Source organism: Budorcas taxicolor, chromosome Y, assembly GCF_023091745.1.
Source record: "Budorcas taxicolor isolate Tak-1 chromosome Y, Takin1.1, whole genome shotgun sequence".
Lineage (NCBI taxonomy): Eukaryota > Metazoa > Chordata > Mammalia > Artiodactyla > Bovidae > Budorcas > Budorcas taxicolor.
Window position 1 is genome coordinate 4,809,290 of NC_068936.1, and position 11,656 is coordinate 4,820,945.

Below are 11,656 nucleotides of genomic sequence, written 5' to 3' on the forward strand. Positions count from 1 at the left end.
AGAAAGCTCTCCTTTTCTACTTCCCCCAAAACTCTGTCTCCAAGATTTAATTTGCCAACAGTAAACATAGAAACTGATTTTTTGGCATCATTACTCAAGCAATAGGAAGGGTACAGGTAAGGCTGGGTCTTCAGACCCAAACCCAGGGCCTCCAACCTGTCTCTCTGTCTCCCAACTCCTTCTCTGGGTGTGTGGGGCCCTAGCCACACAGGACTCCCACCCAGATCTGGGATGCCCAGATCTCACAGAAGCAGCCCCATCTCTGCCCTCTGCAAACCAGCCTGAGTGAGGGCTCTCCATGGACCATTTGATCATGGGTTTATCCAGGACTGAGTGCTACTTCTGGCTCATCCTGGGTCATGTGCCTGGTCCTGGTTTGTGGGGATGGGGGAGTACAACAATGTGATTAATAGTGCTGGGCAGCATCAAGAGCCAGTCCCCAGGAAGACAGAAGGATGTGGACAGATGCCTACCACAAAGCGTCCAGGCATCTCAGCATCCTGTGCCTGCGCAGCAGTGCCTTCTCCCTGGAGGCCTGCACAGCAGTTCTCTTGCCCCAGGGAAGCCTCCATGCTGGGAATGTTAGCACTCAGATCCTCTCACTAAGGCTGAGAAGCACGGAGGTGGCAGGTGTTCTGCTAGCAATCTCCTGCCATGGTGAGAAAGCTTCCATTACAGTGTGATGCAGGTGTGATACAGGCAGCTGTCACAGGTTGCTTAGAACCGTGAGTTTAAACATTGAACCAGAAACACATTGAGAGTATGGCTCTCCAGCTCTCCATCAGAACAGAGAGGCTGCCTGAACAGCTTTCACTAGAGTGGGAGCCTCCAGAGTCCAGGAGGGCTGATGGAAAGCAGGCACACAGTTACAGCACAAGCCTGGATTTGCAGTGCAGAGGTGGTTTCAGTTACATATGGCTGCTCCAGGGATCAGGCCACACATCTCCTTATTTCCTTCCAAATACATGGATGCCAACAAATGGCCCTAGGTGATGGAGACTTGGTTTGAAAGTCATCTAAGTGCCCCAGGACCACAGCAATATCTACTTGCCCACCTGCTTACTTTGTGGAAGAAAAGTTATGACCAACCTAGATAGCATATTCAAAAGCAGAGGCATTACTTTGCCAACAAAGGTCCTTCGAGTCAAGGCTATGTTTTTTCCCAGTAGTCATGTATGGATGTGAGAGTTGGACTGCGAAGAAAGCTGTGCACCAAAAAATTGATGCTTTTGAGCTGCGGTGTTGGAGAAGATTCTTGAGAGTCCGTTGGACTGCAAGAAGATCCAACCAATCCATTCTGAAGGAGATCAGCCCTGGGATTTCTTCGGGAGGAATGATGCTAAAGCTGAAACCCCAGTACTTTGGCCACCTCATGCAAAGAGTTGACTCATTGGAAAAGACTCTGATGCTGGGAGGGATTGGGGGCAGGAGGAGAGGGGGACGACAGAAGATGAGATGGCTGGATGGCATCACTGACTTGATGGACATGAGTCTGAGTGAACTCTGGGAGTTGGTGATGGACAGGGAGGCCTGGAATGCTGTGATTCATAGGGTCACAAAGGGTTGGACATGACTGAATGACTGAACTGAACTGAACTGACCTACAATCCCAGGGCTAGATGCTGCTGTAAGGAAATGAAGCTGAGCACAGTCTATTGCACGGAATACACATGGGCCAAGTGAGATAGATCTGTGATCAGGCTTCCAATGAGGCTAGTTCTGTCCTTTGAACTCTGACGCTGGTTTCATGTGGAAAGAGGGTGCCAGTCCTGGGGTGGAGCCGAGGTAGAGCTGACACTGGGGCTCTGGTCCCCATAGATGTTCCACATGGCTCTAGGAAGAGGAACATGTATGGCTTTTCAAAACTGTGAGATGAAATTCATTGATTCTATCTGGCATGGCTACATTCAGAGGCAAAAAGTATTTCAAAATGAAAAACAAATTATTTGCAAAAAAAAGCAAGGGAGTCATATGTCAATAAAACCGATAAAAAAAATCCAACAATATCTAACCCCCATCAGATCATCATTTTACATCTATCTGTTCATGGTGAGAAAAGATCACCTCCTTATATCCTGATGTTGTGTACAGCCTCAGACATTAACCCAAAGCCAGAATGATATGGCTCTTGCTGAGAGTCCTGGATAACAGGAAATGCCCAACATTTTGTTCTTTGCAGAAACCAAAACTAGACAGGGATGCTGTATTATTTTTCTTTTGTATGAAGTGCTTTTTCTCCCTACTTGTGGGAAATAAGCTACACAGTGGTTACAGGCCTGAATAAAGTGCTGATTTCCTCACGATGAACCTTATTTACATTTAGATTCATTTCTCCTTTTTACAGTATCATCCAAACCCTTCAAATATGTAATTGAAATCAGTATCACTCTTAAGAGTGATCAGGAAGTTCCTAGCATAGTGAGGAATAGTGGCTTCAACAAACATGACAAGTGTCATTTCACACTGAAGAAGTTAGACAAAGCAGGGCCCAAGTTGCTTCATTCTATTTCTTTCTTTTTTTTTCGTGAACACACTCTGAGACACATCGATCTTTACATCTGTTGATCTTGATGAAGCAGAATATCCTGAAATGTCATTCTTCTCAGCACTTCCTCTCTATTCTGTGACTCATTGTTCAAGAGGCTGCTGTTTGATGCATCAAGAAAAGCTGAATGTATTTGGCTTTGATTTCTAACTTTGCTTTTGTGTTGGGTTTTTCTAGTATAGTTTTAATTTTTTTAATTTTAAAATTAATTTTTATTGGAGTATAGTTGATTTAAAATGCTGTGTTAGTTTCTACAGTACAGTAAAGTGAATCAGTTGTGCATACACATGTATCCACTCTTTCTTGTATAGGTCATTATAGAGAATTGAGTACAGTTTTCAGTGCTATCCAATAGGTCCTTATTCGTTATCTATTTTATATATAATTGTGTATATATATCTGTCTGAATCTCCCAGTTTTATCCCTCACTTTCTTTCCCCTTTGGTAATCATTAGTTGTTTTTTGTTGTTGTTGTTTGTTTGTTTTTTTTTTTATATCTGTGACTTTATTTATGTTTTGTAAGTAAGTCCACCTGCACCATTTTTTTTTTTAGATTCCACATATAAGCAGTATCATATGACATTTATCTTTCTCTGCTAACTTCAGTCAGTATGATAATTACTAAGTCCATTCATGTTGCTGCAAATGGCATTATTTCATTCTTTTTATGGCTGAGTAATATTTCATTATATTAATGTACATCTTCTTTACCCATTCCTCTTAAATGGACATTTAGGTTACTTCCATGTCTTGACTATTGTAAACAGTCCTGTGTCAAACATTAGTGTGGAAATAGTGACAGGTTCTATTTTCTTGGGCTCCAAAATCACTGCCAACTGTGACTGCAGCCATGAAATTAAAAGATGCTTGCTCCTTGAAAGGAAAGCATTGACAAACCTAGACAGTATATTAATAAGCAGAGACATTACTGTGCTGACAAACGTCCATATTGTCAAAGCTATGGTTTTTCAGTAGTCATGTACAGATGTCAGAGTTGGACCATAAAGAAGGCTGAGCACAAAATAATTCATGCTTTCAAACTGTGGTGCTGGGAAAGACTCTTGAAAGCACCTTGGACTGCAAGAAGATTAAACCAGTCAATCCTAAAGGAAATCAGTCCTGAATATTCACTGGAAGGACTGATGCTGGAGCTGAAGCTCCAATACTTTGGATACCCGATGCAAAGAGCCAACTCATTGGAAAAAACCCTGATGCTGGGAGAGATTGAAGACAGAAGGAGAAGTGTGAGACAGAGGATGAAATGGTTGGATAGAATTGCTGATGCAAAGGACATGAGTTTGAAAAAACTTGGGAGATGGTGAAGAAGAGGGATGCTGGCATGATGCAGTCCATGCAGTCGCAGAGTCAGACATGACTTAGTAACTGAACAAAAACAACAACAAACACTGGGGTGTGTGTATTGTGTCAAATTATAATTTTCTCTGGATAAATACCCAAGAGTGATATTGCTGGGTGATATGATAGCTCTATGAGGTTAGGTTTTTAGGGAACATCCATGCTGTTCTCCACAGTGGCTGTACCAATTTACACTTCCACAGAGTAGGAGGATTTCCTTTTCTCCACAGCCTCTCCAGCATTTATTGTTTTTGTTTTATTTGTTTATGGTCTCTTTAGATGAGGTCAGTACTGAGGCCCAGAGAAATTCTGGCTCTTGCCCAGAACGTTCTGCAAGTCAGGAGGCCCCTGACCCTAGTTCTAAGTTGCCAGCGTCATTCTCCCTGTCACCCCATGACTATCTGTCATTCCCCTACCTCACCCAGAAGCAAGGGTGTCACAGAGCTGCCCAGCCCACCGGCACTCTCCACTCTGTTCAGCCACACTCCAGAGGAAGCAATTTTATCAGCCCTAGTGAAGAAAAGCTTTTCTCACCAGCGTTAAATTCAAAACCAGATTAGCCTATATGTGTGATCCACACTGATAATGTGTAAATACCTACAAGTCTCAAAATGAGGAGCTAAAAAAAAAAAAAAAGACCACAATATATAAACTGTCTCAGAAGCTGGAGTGAAGAGTCCTTTCAGGAAACTGGATGTATTTTTCAATAGGCCCATCACAAAAGGTCAAGTCTGGCCCAGTGAGCATATGCCACACACACACGCCACAAAAACAAACTTCAACTCAAACTCACTAGAGAACAAAGAAAAGCAAATGAAGTCAACAACCAAGGCCTTTATTTCCTATCAAATTTCTAACAGAAAAAGTGATGCTACCAGTGTCAGGAGGGTCCCCCAGCCCCTTCTGTCCACACATTTCCCTTCTCCCTTCCTCCCATTTATCTATTACTTTTTTTTTTTTTTTTTCCTTTCTGCAGCTGGGAGTTGGCAACTAAGTATCTCGAGTCCTTATTTTCTTCTGGTTGCAGAAGTCCGTCACTTGGCTTCTCAGCCAAGGGGAATTTGTCCATGCCTAGGGAAAAGCCAGCTGCACATTAGGCCACCGCGGAGGCCTGGGTGGTCAGCAGCTAATTCTGTTGGGATTAGCACAGCATCACTTCTCAGCAGAGACGTGGTCTAGAAAACAAGTCAGCTGAAGACAACATATCCTTTTAGCTAAAGTTCAAGCTTCCCTCTCCCTTGATGCTTTCAAAGCAAAAACTGCCCCCAATATGGGGAGAGGAGTTGATAAGAATATATGACATGGGCCCTAGGTATGCCTGCCTCTTTCAGCCTGCAGTTTCCCCTCCAGGCACCACTTTAGCATTAAGTCATGGGTAGGAACATTTGTCATAACATTTGGAAGATCTGAGAGTGTGGGAAGACAGTTTCCATTTCAGGACTGCCAGCCACTAAGACCAGTGTGTCCCACTTAGGGAAAAAAAGAGAGGGGAAAAAAAAAAAATCACAGACATATATAATTAGGGTCTTGGTAAATGATTTCTTAAAATTTCAGTTTGCCAAAGCAAACATAATTTCGTTCACTTATTGATTCACAATTGGTTTTCTACTAAGTGTTAAAAGGTAGGAACACACAGGCAAAAACAACAGACATAGCCCCTTCCCAGAGCTAGCATCTAGCAGAGGAACCAATAGAAAATACCATGGATGCTGTACGACTGAATAACTCTGCTGTATGCCTGACACTCACACAATGTCATAAGTCAACTATACTTCAATATAAAATGAAAATTTTAAATGAAGGAAAGAAAATACATTAGATGTTTCTGTCCTAGGAAGGCTTCTGTGGTAACAACGTCTCCTATTTCCTGTATTTTCAGACTTTAATATGTGATGAATAACTGATTGCTTTTGTTCAGTCACTCAGTCATGTCCAGCTCTTTGCAACCCCATGGGCTGCACCACACCAGGCTTCCCTGTCCTTCACCATCTCCCAGAGCCTGCTCAAACTCATGTCCAATGAGTCAGTGGTGTTATCTAGCTATCTCATTCTCTGCCAACCCTTCTTCTTTTGCCTTTCCTCTTTCCCAGCAAACACTGGAGGGACTGCCAGTCCCCAGGGAGAGTTAACTTATCACAGGAGCAAACTTTCAAAATGCAAAGCAGCCAACCCAGAGCCCACCCTACTGACCAGCTCCTCTATGTGACTCCAATCAGGATTCCCATCCCCTTCTCCAAGGACTCCTAGACCACACGAATAGGGCCCCTCACACCGAGTCCCCTGAATGATCCAAACCAGCACACGTGGAGGCTGCTAACCAAGCCTTGCCCTCTTCTTCCCACAGAGCCATAAATAAAGGTTGTGCTCACATCTCCCCATGTTCCCCTACCTCCTGACCAAACGGTCTTCCGTTTGTGCCCTTGCAATGCTTAGCACTTTTTGCTTCTAGTGAACTTTGGTATAAAAATATCTCTTCTTCATGGCAGTCATTTCCAGGTTTGAGTGTCTTTCCTGATAAAAGAAAGCAGATCAGGGTGGGGTGGGGGGCGTCTGCAGGGTGGAGGTTTAGCTACTTCCTGAAGCAGAAGGAGTTATTATATCAGAGGTGGGGGCAGGGGAGACATTGCAAGCATAGGCCTTAAGACAGGATGAGACTGGCTTTCTGAGGGTCTGGAGGAGATCTTAGGGGCCAGAACCCAGGGAGCAGGGCAGAGGTCCCATTCACAGGATGTGCTCTCCATGAGCACTTTCTGTTCTGAGAGCTGGGAGCCTGTGGGTCCCATGGCTCCTTCTCAGGGTCCTTGACATGAGGGGCTGTGGTACAAATGCAGATAGAATATCCTCCTAAGGTTCGAGGGACCCCAGTCTGAATAGGACTTGGCCTGAGTTCATGCCACAAGCAACTGGAGAAAACATTCTATGAACTGCCATAAATAGAATTTAAGAGGATATCTGATCAGTTAGCATGGTGTTTAATAAACAAGGCAGAAATAATATTTGAAATACTAAAGGTTAAAGACCATTTTCCATGTGTTTTTCTCATAAAATCCTTCTTCAGTGCATTGTCTGGGGCATTTTCATTTGGATTTGACAACTGGGTCCCGTTTGAGGACTGAATTGTGGTGTGATGTCTCCAGTGGAAGCAAGGAAACCCTCTTGAGAATCACATCAGCTACTGAAGAAGGAGAAGAAGGAGCCATGCCTGCCTCCCTCCCCAAATCATGCTTGCAAAGCAGTGAGAGAGCAGGTCCAGGAGTGCAGTGCGGGGCTATTGACCTATCTGAGGCCCCAAGCACTGTCTGGGGCATCTTTTTTTTTTTTTTTTTCCATTTTAGATTTTTATAGATCTATAATACATATACAGCAAAATGTCAGATGGTGAGTATGCAGCTCAATTAATTTTCACATTCTGAATTCACTTGTATATTCTACACCCTTATTAACAAACAGCATCACCAGCAATCCAAAATCCCTCAGAGACTCACTTTGGTCACTATATGCTCTGCAGGCAATCACTATCTTAAGTGTTCTTATTGAGATAAAATCTATATGAGGTCAAACTAACCTTTTGAAAGTGAACAGTTCAGTGTCACTTAATCCATTCACAATGCTATGCAACCATGCCCACCTCTGTTGAGTTTCAAAACACTGTCATCACCCCAAAATAAAGCCCCTCATTCAGGTAGCAGTTCCTCGTCTGCAACCTACCTCACCTCAGCTCCTGTAAACCAGCTCTCCTCTTTATGTTCCTAGATTTACCTACTCTGGATATTTCATAAGAAGGAGTCATACAGCATATGACCTTCCATGTTTAGCTTCTTTCACTTAGCATAAGGTTTTCAAGATTCATCCACTTTATAGTATGTATCAGGGATTCATCCTTTGTATTGCTGAACTATATGAATGGGCTACATTTCTTTATGCATTCATCTATTGATGAGTTATTATCACTTTTGGTCTCTTATAAATAATGTTATTCCAAACATTCATGTACAAGTGTTTGTTTTAGTACCTGTTTTCAAATCTTGTGCAGATATATCAAGGAGTAGAATTTCTGAGCCATAGGCAATCCTTTATATTTAACTTTTTGAGGGACTGCAAAACTGTCTTCCAAAGTAACTGCACCATTTCACATTCCCACCAGCAATGAAAATTCCAGCTTCTCCATATCCTTGCCAGTATTTTATGTATTTTTATGCATATCTGAGTGGGAACAAAGTGGCCTCTCATTGCAGTCTGATCCATGTTTCCAGAATGACATTGAACATCAAGTGCCTATTATCCATTTGTTTATTTTTTCTACTGTAAAATAGTCTATTTAAATCCTTTGCCTATTTTTAATTAGGTTACTCATTTTTTACTATTGAATTCTGGGAATTATTTCTCTTTTCTGGATACAAGTTTCCTATCAAACATATGATTTGCAAATATTTTCTTCCATTCTGTGGGTGGTCTTTTCACTTTCTTGATAGTATCCTATGAAAAACAAAGATTTTTAATTTTGAAGCTCTTGTTCAAGATGGTCACATAGTAGGATCTTGAACTTGCCTCCTACCATAGACACACAGTCTGTTGCTATATATGGAATTATTTCCTCTGGGGGGGGGAAGCAAAGACCTCATAATTGTCTAAATAACGTCTAGTACATTGGGTGAGTGAGAAAAAAATCACATCAAAGTAGGTATGAGAAGCTGAGAAACAGTTTAAACACACACCTCACGCTCAGCATGGAGACCCACAACTGGGAGGGAACTCCCATCCCAAAGCTGCTCCCTGAGAAGTAAAGGGTCTAAACCCACATCTGGCACCCCTACTTTCAAGACTTGAGCTTGGAAAATGAGCCTTCAAAACACCTAACTATGAAAGTCTCTGGAGCTGTCTACAAGATACATGAGGCTGTCATGATATGGGAAACAGCTCTTGAAGGTCAGCATGAACTTGCTCCCAGGGTGCAGAGGCAGTGGCTGAAAGGAGCCCAGACTTTCTGTGAGAGGCTTGTTGATCTTGAAGCATCAGCCTGAGGGGCCGGCCTCTATCTTGACACCCCCTGGTATTCAGACAGCCCTCTGTGCAGGCCAGCCGGGGCCATCTTCGCCCTCTGCCTCACTCCACGCTGCCACTATTGAACTTGAACCCTCATCTGACAACCCAGTTTTTTCAGCTGCCACCCGGGAGACACCTCTCGATTGCCTGGCTCTCCTGGCACACAGGCTGATGCTTATGGGTCCCACAGGGCTGTAACAAATGGAGAAAGGGTTTTAAAAAACACAGCAAAGACAGCAGACCAAGGGCTGTCAGCTTATCTCCACAGCTAAAGCCTGAGGGGCAGGCTCTTAACAACATGTCTCTGGAGACTGTAATCCTTCTCAAGGGCCTAGAGGGCAGGCACCATCCCCACACTGTCCTCTGCCATGTTCCAGAGGGAATGTACCTCCCAGAGAGGAGCTGTACATATCTGGTAACCCAGTTTTTGCATGTGGTTTCCTGGTTTTCATATCTGGTGCTCTGGTTTCTGTGGCTGACCCCCAGAGATGTCCCTGGACACCCTGGGGGGCTTGCATTTGTATGTCTCAGGGGACTGGGACAAACAGAGGGACAGTTCTTGGCCAGCTGTCACCAGGATACAGAGCAGACCCAGCAGAGTGAAACTAACCACCTTATTTCTTTGAAAGGGGACTATTGATTGTCTTTCGCACCTCTAGCTTTAAGAGCAGAGTCCTAATTAAACTTGTATCTCGGGGCTTCCCAGGCAGCTCTAGTGGGGGAAAAGGAAAAAAAAAAAAAAAAAAAAAAATCTGCCTACGAATTCCGGAGACCCAAGAGAAGCAGTTTTGTTCCATGAGTTGGGAAGGTTCCCCTGTTAGGAGGAAATGGCAGTCCACTCCAATATTCTTGCCTGGAATATTCCATGGACAGAGGAGGCTGATGGGCTACAGTCCATAGGGTTGCAAAGAGTTGGATACAACTAAGCACACACACATTGTGGGGTTGAGTGCAATTCTTTCCAGAGACCAAGGAGGCTGGTGGTTGCCATCTTCAAGCCTGCTCCTTTCCCCACTTGAGGTCATTGCTGTCTCCAAGAGTGGAAATTGTGTCTTTTCTGTGCTATCCAGACAGGGTCCATCTGGAATTGTTCTGGATTCCCAGCATAACTTAAAGGGAAACTCTCATGGTACCTGGAACTCTTGATGTACTGCAAATGAAGGAGGAGGATATCCTCAAATTCCTGGAAGAACCCACTTAGGTGGCATCAACCTCAACTTCCAAATGGAACAGTACATCTACAAAAGGAAAAGTGATGGCATCATAAATCTGAAGGGAACTTCAGAGAAGCTTTTATTGGCAGCTTGTGCCAATGTTGTCAATAAAAACTCAGCTGATATCAGTGTCACATCCTTCAGGAAGTTTATTACAGCCACTGGAACCACTCCTATTGCTGGTCACTCACTCTGGGCACCTTCCCTATCCAGATCCTAATGGTTTTCCAGGAGCAAAGACATCTAGTGCTCACTGGTTTCAGGGCTGACTATCAGTCTCTGTGAGAGGCTCTACATTAACCTGCCTATCATTGTTCTGTGTAACAGACTCTCCTCTGTGCTATGTGGACACTGCTGTCCCATGCAACAATCAGGTAACTCACACAGTAGGTCTGATGTGGGGGGCGCTCACCTGGAAAGTTCTGCACATGCATGGCACAATCCCCAGTGAACACCCATGGGAGGTCATGCCTGATCTCTACTTCTACAGAGATCCTGAAGAAACTGAAAAGGAAGACCAGGTAACAGCTGAGAAGGCTGTAACCAAGGAGGAATTTCAGGGAGAATAGACCACTCCAGCTGTGGAGTTCACTGCTGTTCACCCTGAGGTGGCAGACTGGTCTGAAGGCTTGCTGGTGACCTCAGAGCCTACTCAGCAGTTCCCCATTTGAGACTGGAGGATTCCAACCTGCCACTGAAGACTGGCCTGAAACTCCCACTGCTCAGGACACTGGATGGGCAGCAGTGGTCTTAAGCTCATTTACAAACTTGTAAGATGGAAATAGGTTGACAAAATAAACTGTTGTGAAAGAAAATAATAGAAGAGATTGCGTACATGCCTAAGTTCAGTTCAGTTCATTCGCTCAGTCATGTCCGACTCTCTGCAACCCCACAAATTGCAGTACGCCAGGCCTCCCTGTCGATCACCATCTCCCGAAGTTCACTCAGACTCACGTCCATCGATTCCGTGATGCCATCCAGCCATCTCATCCTTAGTCGTCTCCTTCTCCTCCTGGCCTCAATCTCTCCCAGCATCAGAGTCTTTTCCAATGAGTCAACTCTTCGCATGAGGTGGCCAAAGTACTGGAGCTTCAGCTTGAGCATCATTCCTTCCTAAGAAATCCCAGGGTTGATCTCCTTCAGAATGGACTGTTTGGATCTCCTTGCAGTCCAAGGAACCCTCAAGAGTCTTCTCAACAACACAGTTCAAAAGCATCAATTCTTAGGTGCTCAGCCTTCTTCACAGTCCAACTCTCACATACATACATGACCACAGGAAAAACCAAAGCCTTGACTAGGCGGACCTTAGTCGGCAAAGTAATGTCTCTGCTTTTGAATATATTATCTGGGTTGGTCATATCTTTTCTTCCAAGGAGTAAGTATCTTTTAATTTCATGGTTGCAGTCACCATCTTCAGTGATTTTAGAGCCCCCAAAAATAAAGTCTGACCTTGTTTCTACTGTTTCCCCATCTATTTCCCATGAAGTGATGGGACCGG

General features: G+C 44.0%; 1 pseudogene; it reads left to right on the forward strand.

Moving 5' to 3' along the window:
* Positions 1–10,070: 10,070 nt before the first annotated feature.
* Positions 10,071–10,932, forward strand: LOC128070934 (40S ribosomal protein SA-like; annotated as a pseudogene).
* Positions 10,933–11,656: the final 724 nt, after the last annotated feature.